Source organism: Hydractinia symbiolongicarpus, chromosome 4 (genome assembly GCF_029227915.1).
Source record: "Hydractinia symbiolongicarpus strain clone_291-10 chromosome 4, HSymV2.1, whole genome shotgun sequence".
NCBI lineage: Eukaryota > Metazoa > Cnidaria > Hydrozoa > Anthoathecata > Hydractiniidae > Hydractinia > Hydractinia symbiolongicarpus.
In genome coordinates, this window is record NC_079878.1 from 28,255,154 (window position 1) to 28,268,953 (window position 13,800).

The window sequence follows — 13,800 nt, forward strand, 5'->3', positions numbered from 1 at the left end:
ATTTAGATAAATAAACTATTTTTTAATGTGGTACCAATCCTGGCCGTTAGCACGCACTGAATAAATAGGAACAGTTTCATCACATATTCGTACCAACACGTATTTAGCGATATTATTCGGATATTACTAGGTTGCATCGCTTTTAACAGTGCAACGCTTGACTGTAGGACATAATTGAACTGATCTTTGACTTTGACCTTATAAATGTGATAAATGAGCCAGTTGGACAACAAGAAATAACATTTTTCTTAATTTGACATGATTGCTGGAACTCAGCGATTACACTGGGTGCTGTGGTAGCGCTTCATTTAAAAATTTAGATAAATAAGTTAGTTTTTACTGTGGTACCAATCCTAGCCGTTAGCACGCGCAGAATAAATAAGAACAGTTTCAAAAACTACATTTCATTGACCTTCTAACGGTATAAATCCGTTTGAGTTACAACGGTTGCATCACATATTCGTCCCAACATGTATTTAGCGATATTATTCGGATATTACTAAGTTAGATCGCTTTTAACAGTGAAATGATTGACTGTAGGACTCAATTGAACTGATTTAGGACTGTGACTTTATAAATTTTATAAGTGAGACAATTGGACTCCAAGAATTAACAATCTTCCTAATCTGACATGATTGCTTAAACTCAGCATTTTCACTGGGCGCTGTGGCGGCGCTTTATTTAAAAATTTAGAATAAAAAGTCACTTTTGCACGGTGGGACCAATCGTAGCCCTTATCTCGCGCTGAAGAAATAGAGACATTTTCAAAAACTCTATTTAATTGACTTTCTAACGGTATCAGTATGTTTCAATTACAACGGTTGCATCACATATTCGTACCAACATGTATTCAGCGATATTATTCGGGTTTTACTAGGTTGCATCGCTTTTAACAGTGCAACGTTTGACTGTGGGACATAATTGAACTGATCTTGGACTTTGACCTTATAAATGTGATAAATGAGCCAGTTGGACTACAAGAAATAACATTTTTCTTAATTTGACATGATTGCTGGAACTCAGCGATTACACTGGTCGCTGTGGTAGCGCTTTGTTTAAAAATTTAGATAAATAAGTTAATTTTTACTGTGGGACCAATCCTAGCCGATCGCGCGCACTGAAGAAATAGAGACAGTTTCAAATACTACATTTCATTGAATTTCTAACAGCGTCAATCTATTTGAGTTACAACGGTTGCGTCACACATTCGTACCAACATGTATTTAGCGATATTTTTCTCACATTACTAGGTTGCATCGCTTTTAACAGTGAAACCATTGACTGTGGGAATAAATTGAACTGATTTTTGACTGTGGCCTTATAAGTGTTTTAAGTGAAACAATTGGACTCTAAGAAGTAACATTCTTCTTAATTTGACATGATTGACAAAACTCACCGATTACACTGGGCGCTGTGGTAGCGCTTCATTTAAAAATTTAGATAAATAAGTTATTTTTTAATGTGGTACCAATCCTGCCCGTTAGCACGCGCTAAATAAATAGGAACAGTTTCAAAAACTACATTTCATTGACCTCCTAATGGTATAAATCCGTTTGAGTTACAACGGTTGCATCACATATTCGTACCAACATGTATTTAGCGATATTATTGGGATATTACTAGGTTGCATCGCTTTTAACAGTAAAACGATTGACTGTGGGACTTAATTGATCTGATTATTGACTTTCATCTTATAAATGTGATAAATGAAACAATTGGACTGCAAGAAATAACATTCTTCTTAACTCGACATAATTGCCGGAACTCAGCGATTACACTGGACCCTGTGGTAGCGCTTCATTTAAAAATTTAGATAAATAAGTCTTTTTTTAGTGTGGGACCAATCCTGGCGTTAGCACGCGCCGAAAAAATAGAGACATTCTCAAAAACTACATTTCATTGATTTCTTGGCGTTATCAGTCCGCCTCAGTTATAACGGTTGTGTCACATATTCGTAACAACATGTATTTAGCGATATTTTTCTCACATTTTGACTGTAGGACCAATCCTAGCCGTTAGCGCGCGCTGAAGAAATAGGGACAGTTTCAAAAACTAGATTTCACTGACTTTCTAACGGTGTCAGCCCGTTTGAGTTAAACCAGTTGGCTCATATATTCGTACCAAAATGTATTTAGCCATATTATTCGGATATTACTAGCTTGCATCGCTTTTAACAGTGCAACGCTTGACTGCGGGACATAATTGGACTGATCTTGGACTTTTACCTCATAAATGTGATAAATGAGACAATTGGACCTAAGAAATAACACTCTTCTTAATTTGATATGATTGCTGGAATTTACCGATTACACTGGTCGCTGTGGTAGCGCTTCATCTAGATGTATAGATAAATAAGTCATTTTTTACTGTGGGACCAATCCTAGCCGTTCGCGCGCACTGAAGAAATAGAGACAGTTTCAAATACTACATTTCATTGACTTTCTAACAGCGTCAATCTATTTGAGTTACAACGGTTGCGTCACACATTCGTACCAACATGTATTTAGTGACTTTTTTCCGATATTACTAAGTTGTATCCCTTTTTATCATTGAAACGATTGACTGTGGGACTTAATTGAACTGACTCTGGACTGTGACCTTATAAATGTGATAAAAAGGCCAATTGGATTTCAAGGAATAACATTCTTTTTAACTTGACATGATTGCTGGAACTCAGCGATTACACTCGGCGCTGTGGTAGCGCTTCACTTAAAATTTCAATAAAAATTTCATTTTTTACTGTGGGACCAATTCAAACTGTTATCGCGCGCTGAAGAAATAGTGACAATTTCAAAAAGTACATTTTATTGACTTTCTAACGGTGTCACTCCGTTTGAGTTACAGCGGTTGGGGCACATATTTTTAGAAACATGTATTTAGTGATGTTTTTCTGATATTACTAGGTTGCATCGCTTATAACAGTAAAACGATTGACTGTGGGACTTAATTGAACTGATTATTGACTTTCATCTTATAAATGGGATAAATGAAACAATTGGACTGCAAGAAATAACATTCTTCTTAACTCGACATAATTGCCGGAACTCAGCGATTACACTGGACCCTGTGGTAGCGCTTCATTTAAAAATTTAGATAAAAAAGTCTTTTTTTAGTGTGGGACCAATCCTGGCGTTAGCACGCGCCGAAAAAATAGAGACATTCTCAAAAACTACATTTCATTGATTTCTTGGCGTTATCAGTCCGCCTCAGTTATAACGGTTGTGTCACATATTCGTACCAACATGTATTTAGCGATATTTTTCTCACATTACTAGGTTGCATCGCTTTTAACAGTGAAAACATTGACTGTGGGACTAAATTGAACTGATTTTTGATGTGGCCTTATAAGTGTTTTAAGTGAAACAATTGGACTCTAAGAAGTAACATTCTTCTTAATTTGACATGATTGACAAAACTCAGCGATTACACTGGGCGCTGTGGCAGCGCTTCATTTAAAAATTTAGATAAATAAGTTATTTTTTAATGTGGTACCAATCCTGCCCGTTAGCACGCGCTAAATAAATAAGAACAGTTTCAAAAACTACATTTCATTGACCTTCTAATGGTATAAATCCGTTTGAGTTACAACGGTTGCATCACATATTCGTACCAACATGTATTTAGCGATATTATTGGGATATTACTAGGTTGCATCGCTTTTAACAGTAAAACGATTGACTGTGGGACTTAATTGATCTGATTATTGACTTTCATCTTATAAATGTGATAAATGAATCAATTGGACTGCAAGAAATAACATTCTTCTTAACTCGACATAATTGCCGGAACTAAGCGATTACACTGGACCCTGTGGTAGCGCTTCATTTAAAAATTTAGATAAATAAGTCTTTTTTTACTGTGGGACCAATCCCAACCGTTATCGCGCGCTGAAGAAATAGTGACAATTTTAAAAACTACATTTCATTGATTTCTTGGCGTTATCAGTCCGCCTCAGTTATAACGGTTGTGTCACATATTCGTAACAACATGTATTTAGCGATATTTTTCTCACATTACTAGGTTGCATCGCTTTTAACAGTGAAAACATTGACTGTGGTACTAAATTGAACTGATTTTTGACTGTGGGCTTATAAGTGTTTTAAGTGAGACAATTGGACTATAAGAAGTAACATTCTTCTTAATTTGACATGATTGACGAAACTCAGCGATTACACTGGGCGCTGTGGTAGCGCTTTATTTAAAAATTAGGAAAAAAAAGTCATTTTTGACTGTGGGACCAATCCTAGCCGTTAGCGCGCGCTGAAGAAATAGGGACAGTTTCAAAAACTAGATTTCACTGACTTTCTAACGGTGTAAGTCCGTTTGAGTTAAACCAGTTGGGTCATATATTCGTACCAAAATGTATTTAGCCATATTATTCGGATATTACTAGGTTGCATCGCTCTTAACAGTGCAACGCTTGACTGCGGGACATAATTGAGCTGATCTTGGACTTTTACCTCATAAATGTGATAAATGAGACAATTGGACCTAAGAAATAACACTCTTCTTAATTTGACATGATTGCTAAAATTTACCGATTACACTGGTCGCTGTGGTAGCGCTTCATCTAGATGTTTAGATAAATAAGTCATTTTTTACTGTGGGACCAATCCTAGCCGTTCGCGCGCACTGAAGAAATAGTGACAATTTCAAAAAGTACATTTATTGACTTTCTAACGGTGTCAGTCCGTTTGAGTTACAGCGGTTGGGGCACATATTTTTAGAAACATGTATTTAGTGATGTTTTTCTCATATTACTAGGTTGCATCGCTTATAACAGTAAAACGATTGAATGTGGGACTTAATTGAACTGATTATTGACTTTCATCTTATAAATGGGATAAATGAAACAATTGGACTGCAAGAAATAACATTCTTCTTAACTCGACATAATTGCCGGAACTCAGCGATTACACTGGACCCTGTGGTAGCGCTTCATTTAAAAATTTAGATAAAAAAGTCTTTTATTAGTGTGGGACCAATCCTGGCGTTAGCACGCGCCGAAAAAATAGAGACATTCTCAAAAACTACATTTCATTGATTTCTTGGCGTTATCAGTCCGCCTCAGTTATAACGGTTGTGTCACATATTCGTACCAACATGTATTTAGCGATATTTTTCTCACATTACTAGGTTGCATCGCTTTTAACAGTGAAAACATTGACTGTGGGACTAAATTGAACTGATTTTTGACTGTGGCCTTATAAGTGTTTTAAGTGAAACAATTGGACTCTAAGAAGTAACATTCTTCTTAATTTGACATGATTGACAAAACTCAGCGATTACACTGGGCGCTGTGGTAGCGCTTCATTTAAAAATTTAGATAAATAAGTTATTTTTTAATGTGGTATCAATCCTGCCCGTTAGCACGCGCTAAATAAATAGGAACAGTTTCAAAAACTACATTTCATTGACCTTCTAATGGTATAAATCCGTTTGAGTTACAACGGTTGCATCACATATTCGTACCAACATGTATTTAGCGATATTATTGGGATATTACTAGGTTGCATCGCTTTTAGCAGTAAAACGATTGACTGTGGGACTTAATTGATCTGATTATTGACTTTCATCTTATAAATGTGATAAATGAAACAATTGGACTGCAAGAAAAAACATTCTTCTTAACTCGACATAATTGCCGGAACTCAGCCATTACACTGGACCCTGTGGTAGCGCTTCATTTAAAAATTTAGATAAATAAGTCTTTTTTTACTGTGGGACCAATCCCAACCGTTATCGCGCGCTGAAGAAATAGAGACAGTTTCAATTACTACACTTCATTGACTTTCTAACGGTGTCAATCCGTTTGAGTTACAACGGTTGCCTCACACATTCGTACTAACATGTATTTAGTGACTTTTTTCCGATATTACTAAGTTGTATCGATTTTAACAGTGAAACGACTGACTGTGGCACCTAATTGAACTGATTTTTGACTGTGACCTCATAAATGTGATAAATAAGACAATTGGACACAAGAAATAACACTCTTCCTGATTTGATATGATTGCTGGAATTTACCGATTACACTGGGCGCTGTGGTAGCGCTTCATTTAAACGTTTAGATAAATAAGACATTTTGTACTGTGGGACCAATCCTAGCCGTTAGAGCGCGCTGAAGAAATAGAGACAGTTTCAATTACTACACTTCATTGACTTTCTAACGGTGTCAATCCGTTTGAGTTACAACGGTTGCCTCACACATTCGTACTAACATGTATTTAGTGACTTTTTTCCGATATTACTAAGTTGTATCGCTTTTAACAGTGAAACGATTGACTGTGGGACTTACTTGAACTGATTATGGACTGTGACCTTATAAATGTGATAGAGAAACCAATTAGACTCCAAGGAATAACATTCTTCTTAACTTGACATAATTGCTGGAATTCAGCGATTACACTGAGCGCTGTGGTGGCGCTTCATTTAAAAATGTAGATAAATAAGTCATTTTGTACTGTGGGACCAATCGTAGACGTTAGGACGCCCTGAGGAAATAGCGACAGTTTCAAAAACTACATTTCACTGACTTTCTAACGGCGTCAATCCGTTTGAGTTAAAACGGTTGGGTCATATATTCGTACCAAAATGTATTTAGCCATATTTTTCGGATGTTACTAGGTTGCATCGCTTTTAACAGTGAAACGACTGACTGTGGGACTTAATTGAACTGATTTTTGACTTTGATCTTATAAATGTGATAAATGAGACAATTGGACTGCAAGAATTAACATTCTTCTTAACTCGAAATGATTGCCGGAACTCAGCGATTACACTGGACCCTGTGGTAGCGCTTCATTTAAATATTTAGATAAATAAGTCTTTTTTTAATATGGGACAAATCCTGGCCCTTAGCACGCGCCGAAAAAATAGAGACATTCTCAAGAACTACATTACATTGATTTCTTGGCAGTATCAGTCCGCCTCAGTTACAACGGTTGCGTCACATATACGTACCAACATGTATTTAGCGATATTTTTCTCACATTACTAGGTTGCATCGCTTTTAACAGTGAAACCATTGACAGTGGGACTAAATTGAACTGATTTTTGACTGTGGCCTTATAAATGTTTTAAGTGAGACAATTGGACTCTAAGAAGTAACATTCTTCTTAATTTGACATGATTGACGAAACTCAGAGATTACACTAGCCGCTGTGGTAGCGCTTCATTTGAAAATTAAGACAAAAAAGTCATTTTTGACTGTGGGACCAATCCTAGCCGTTAGCGCGCACTGAAGAAATAGCGACAGTTTCAGAAACTACATTTCACTGACTTTCTAATGGTGCCAGTCCGTTTGAGTTAAAACGGTTGGGTCATATATTCGTACCAAATGTATTTAGCGATATTTTTCTGATATTGCCAGATTGCATCGATTTTAACAGTAAAACGATTGACTATGGGCCTTAATTGAACTGATTTTTGACTTTGATCTGATAAATGTGATAAATGAGACAATTGGACCCAAGAAATAACACTCTTCTTAATTTGACATGATTGCTGGAATTTACTGATTACACTGGGCGCTGTGGTAGCGCTTCATTTAAACGCTTAGATACATAAGTCATTTTGTAATGTGGGACCAATCCTAGCCGTTAGCGCGCGCTGAAGAAATAGAGACAGTTTCAAATACTACACTTCATCGACTTTCTAACGGTGTCAATCCGTTTGAGTTACAACGGTTGCGTCACATATTCGTACCAGCATGTATTTAGCGATATGTTTCTCACATTACTAGGTTGCATTGCTTTTAACAGTGAAACCATTGACTGTGGGACTAAATTCAACTGATTTTTGACTGTGGCGTTATAAATGTTTTAAGTGAGACAATTGGACTCCAAGAAGTAACATTCCTCTTAATTTGACAGGATTGCCGAAACTCAGCGATTACACTGGGCGCAGTGGTAGCGCTTCATTTGAAAATTAAGAAAAAAAAGTCATTTTTGATTGTGGGACCAATCCTAGCCGTTAGCGCGCGCGGAAGAAATAGCGACAGTTTCAAAAACTACATTTCACAGACTTTCTAAAGGTGTCAGTCTGTTTGAGTTAAAACGGTTGGGTCACATATTCGTACCAACATGTATTTAGCGATATTTTCCTGATATTACTAGGTTGCATCGCTTTTAACAGTGAAACGATTGACTGTGGGACTTAATTGAACTGATTTTGGACTTTGACCTCATAAATGTGATAAATGAGACAATTGGACCCAACAAATAACATTCTTCTTAACTCGACATGATTGCCGGAACTCAGCGATTACACTGGACCCTGTGGCAGCGCTTCATTTAAAAATTTAGATAAATAAGTCTTTTTTTAGTATGGGACCATTCCTGGCCTTTAACACGCGTCAAAAATATAGAGACATTCTCAAAAACTACATTTCATTGATTTCCTGGCGGTATCAGTCCGCCTCAGTTACAACGTTTGCGTCACATATTCGTACCAGCATGTATTTTTCTCACATTACTAGGTTGCATCGCTGTTAACAGTGAAACCATTGACTGTGGGACTAAATTGAACTGATTTTTGACTGTGACCTTATAAATGTTTTAAGTGAGACAATTGGACTCCAAGAAGTAACATTCTTCTTAATTTGACATGATTGCCGAAACTCAGCGATTACACTGGCCGCAGTGGTAGCGCTTCATTTGAAAATTAAGAAAAAAAAGTCATTTTTGACTGTGGGACCAATCCTAGCCGTTAGCGCGCGCTGAAGGAATAGCGACAGTTTCAAAAACTACATTTCACAGACTTTCTAACGGTGTCAGTCCGTTTGAGTTAAAAGGATTGGGTCACATATTCGTACCAACATGTATTTAGCGATATTTTTCTGATATTACTAGGTTGCATCGCTTTTAACGGTGAAACGATTGACTGTGGGACGTAATTGATCTCATTTTGGATTTTGACCTCATAAATGTGAGACATAAGACAATTGGACCCAAGAAATAACATTCTTCTTAACTCGACATGACTGCCGGAACTCAGCGATTACACTGGACCCTGTGGTAGCGCTTTATTTAACAATTTAGATAAATAAGTGTTTTTTTAGTGTGGGACCAATCCTGGCCCTTAGCACGCGTCGATAAAATAGAGACATTCTCAAAAACTACATTTCATTGATTTTTCTGGCGGTATCAGTCCGCCTCAGTTACAACGTTTGCGTCACATATTCGTACCAGCATGTATTTAGCGATATGTTTCTCACATTACTAGGTTGCATCGCTTTTAACAGTGAAACCATTGACTGTGGGACTAAATTGAACTAATTTTTGACTGTGGCGTTATAAATGTTTTAAGTGAGACAATTGGACTCCAAGAAGTAACATTCTTCTTAATTTGACATGATTGCCGAAACTCAGCGATTACACTGGGCACAGTGGTAGCGCTTCATTTGAAAATTAAGAAAAAAAAGACATTTTTGACTGTGGGACCAATCCTCGCCGTTAGCGCGCGCTGAAGAAATAGCGACAGTTTCAAAAACTACATTTCACAGACTTTCTAACGGTGTCAGTCCGTTTGAGTTAAAACGGTTGGATCACATATTCGTACCAACATGTATTTAGCGATATTTTTCTGATATTACTAGGTTGCATCGCTTTTAACAGTGAAACGATTGACTGTGGGACTTAATTGAACTGATTTTGGACTTTGACCTCATAAATGTGATAAATGAGATAATTGGACCCAACAAATAACATTCTTCTTAACTCGTCATGATTGCCGGAACTCAGCGATTACACTGGACCCTGTGGCAGCGCTTCATTTAAAAATTTAGATAAATAAGTCTTTTTTTAGTATGGAACCATTCCTGGCCTTTAACACGCGTCAAAAATATAGAGACATTCTCAAAAACTACATTTCATTGATTTCCTGGCGGTATCAGTCCGCCTCAGTTACAACGTTTGCGTCACATATTCGTACCAGCATGTATTTTTCTCACATTACTAGGTTGCATCGCTGTTAACAGTGAAACCATTGACTGTGGGACTAAATTGAACTGATTTTTGACTGTGACCTTATAAATGTTTTAAGTGAGACAATTGGACACCAAGAAGTAACATTCTTCTTAATTTGACATGATTGCCGAAACTCAGCGATTACACTGGGCACAGTGGTAGCGCTTCATTTGAAAATTAAGAAATAAAAGACATTTTTGACTGTGGGACCTATCCTAGCCGTTAGCGCGCGCTGAAGAAATAGCGACAGTTTCAAAAACTACATTTCACAGACTTTCTAACGGTGTCAGTCCGTTTGAGTTAAAACGGTTGGATCACATATTCGTACCAACATGTATTTAGCGATATTTTTCTGATATTACTAGGTTGCATCGCTTTTAACAGTGAAACGATTGACTGTGGGACTTAATTGAACTGATTTTGGACTTTGACCTCATAAATGTGATAAATAAGATAATTGGACCCAACAAATAACATTCTTCTTAACTCGTCATGATTGCCGGAACTCAGCGATTACACTGGACCCTGTGGCAGCGCTTCATTTAAAAATTTAGATAAATAAGTCTTTTTTTAGTATGGAACCATTCCTGGCCTTTAACACGCGTCAAAAATATAGAGACATTCTCAAAAACTACATTTCATTGATTTCCTGGCGGTATCAGTCCGCCTCAGTTACAACGTTTGCGTCACATATTCATACCAGCATGTATTTTTCTCACATTACTAGGTTGCATCGCTGTTAACAGTGAAACCATTGACTGTGGGACTAAATTGAACTGATTTTTGACTGTGACCTTATAAATGTTTTAAGTGAGACAATTGGACTCCAAGAAGTAACATTCTTCTTAATTTGACATGATTGCCGAAACTCAGCGATTACACTGGGCGCAGTGGTAGCGCTTCATTTGAAAATTAAGAAAAAAAGTCATTTTTGACTGTGGAACCAATTCTAGCCGTTAGCGCGCGCTGAAGGAATAGCGACAGTTTCAAAAACTACATTTCACAGACTTTCTAACGGTGTCAGTCCGTTTGAGTTAAAAGGATTGGGTCACATATTCGTACCAACATGTATTTAGCGATATTTTTCTGATATTACTAGGTTGCATCGCTTTTAACGGTGAAACGATTGACTGTGGGACGTAATTGATCTCATTTTGGATTTTGACCTCATAAATGTGAGACATAAGACAATTGGACCCAAGAAATAACATTCTTCTTAACTCGACATGACTGCCGGAACTCAGCGATTACACTGGACCCTGTGGTAGCGCTTTATTTAACAATTTAGATAAATAAGTGTTTTTTTAGTGTGGGACCAATCCTGGCCCTTAGCACGCGCCGATAAATAGAGACATTCTCAAAAACTACATTTCATTGATTTTTCTGGCGGTATCAGTCCGCCTAAGTTACAACGTTTGCGTCACATATTCGTACCAGCATGTATTTAGCGATATGTTTCTCACATTACTAGGTTGCATCGCTTTTAACAGTGAAACCATTGACTGTGGGACTAAATTGAACTGATTTTTGACTGTGGCGTTATAAATGTTTTAAGTGAGACAATTGGACTCCAAGAAGTAACATTCTTCTTAATTTGACATGATTGCCGAAACTCAGCGATTACACTGGGCACAGTGGTAGCGCTTCATTTGAAAATTAAGAAAAAAAAGACATTTTTGACTGTGGGACCAATCCTAGCCGTTAGCGCGCGCTGAAGAAATAGCGACAGTTTCAAAAACTACATTTCACAGACTTTCTAACGGTGTCAGTCCGTTTGAGTTAAAACGGTTGGATCACATATTCGTACCAACATGTATTTAGCGATATTTTTCTGATATTACTAGGTTGCATCGCTTTTAACAGTGAAACGATTGACTGTGGGACTTAATTGAACTGATTTTGGACTTTGACCTCATAAATGTGATAAATGAGATAATTGGACCCAACAAATAACATTCTTCTTAACTCGTCATGATTGCCGGAACTCAGCGATTACACTGGACCCTGTGGCAGCGCTTCATTTAAAAATTTAGATAAATAAGTCTTTTTTTAGTATGGAACCATTCCTGGCCTTTAACACGCGTCAAAAATATAGAGACATTCTCAAAAACTACATTTCATTGATTTCCTGGCGGTATCAGTCCGCCTCAGTTACAACGTTTGCGTCACATATTCGTACCAGCATGTATTTTTCTCACATTACTAGGTTGCATCGCTGTTAACAGTGAAACCATTGACTGTGGGACTAAATTGAACTGATTTTTGACTGTGACCTTATAAATGTTTTAAGTGAGACAATTGGACTCCAAGAAGTAACATTCTTCTTAATTTGACATGATTGCCGAAACTCAGCGATTACACTGGGCACAGTGGTAGCGCTTCATTTGAAAATTAAGAAAAAAAAGACATTTTTGACTGTGGGACCTATCCTAGCCGTTAGCGCGCGCTGAAGAAATAGCGACAGTTTCAAAAACTACATTTCACAGACTTTCTAACGGTGTCAGTCCGTTTGAGTTAAAACGGTTGGATCACATATTAGTACCAACATGTATTTAGCGATATTTTTCTGATATTACTAGGTTGCATCGCTTTTAACAGTGAAACGATTGACTGTGGGACTTAATTGAACTGATTTTGGACTTTGACCTCATAAATGTGATAAATAAGATAATTGGACCCAACAAATAACATTCTTCTTAACTCGTCATGATTGCCGGAACTCAGCGATTACACTGGACCCTGTGGCAGCGCTTCATTTAAAAATTTAGATAAATAAGTCTTTTTTTAGTATGGAACCATTCCTGGCCTTTAACACGCGTCAAAAATATAGAGACATTCTCAAAAACTACATTTCATTGATTTCCTGGCGGTATCAGTCCGCCTCAGTTACAACGTTTGCGTCACATATTCATATCAGCATGTATTTTTCTCACATTACTAGGTTGCATCGCTGTTAACAGTGAAACCATTGACTGTGGGACTAAATTGAACTGATTTTTGACTGTGACCTTATAAATGTTTTAAGTGAGACAATTGGACTCCAAGAAGTAACATTCTTCTTAATTTGACATGATTGCCGAAACTCAGCGATTACACTGGGCGCAGTGGTAGCGCTTCATTTGAAAATTAAGAAAAAAAGTCATTTTTGACTGTGGAACCAATTCTAGCCGTTAGCGCGCGCTGAAGGAATAGCGACAGTTTCAAAAACTACATTTCACAGACTTTCTAACGGTGTCAGTCCGTTTGAGTTAAAAGGATTGGGTCACATATTCGTACCAACATGTATTTAGCGATATTTTTCTGATATTACTAGGTTGCATCGCTTTTAACGGTGAAACGATTGACTGTGGGACGTAATTGAACTGATTTTGGACTTTGACCTCATAAATGTGAGACATAAGACAATTGGACCCAAGAAATAACATTCTTCTTAACTCGACATGATTGCCGGAACTCAGCGATTACACTGGACCCTGTGGTAGCGCTTTATTTAACAATTTAGATAAATAAGTCTTTTTTTAGTGTGGGACCAATCCTGGCCCTTAGCACGCGTCAAAAAAATAGAGACATTCTCAAAAACTACATTTCATTGATTTCCCGGCGGTATCAGTCCGCCTCAGTTACAACGTTTGCGTCACATATTCGTACCAGCATGTATTTAGCGATACGTTTCTCATATTACTAGGTTGCATTGCTTTTAACAGTGAAACCATTGACTGTGGGTCTAAATTGAACTGATTTTTGACTGTGGCTTTATAAATGTTTTAAGTGAGACAATTGGACTCCAAGAAGTAACATTCTTCTTAATTTGACATGATTGCCGAAACTCAGC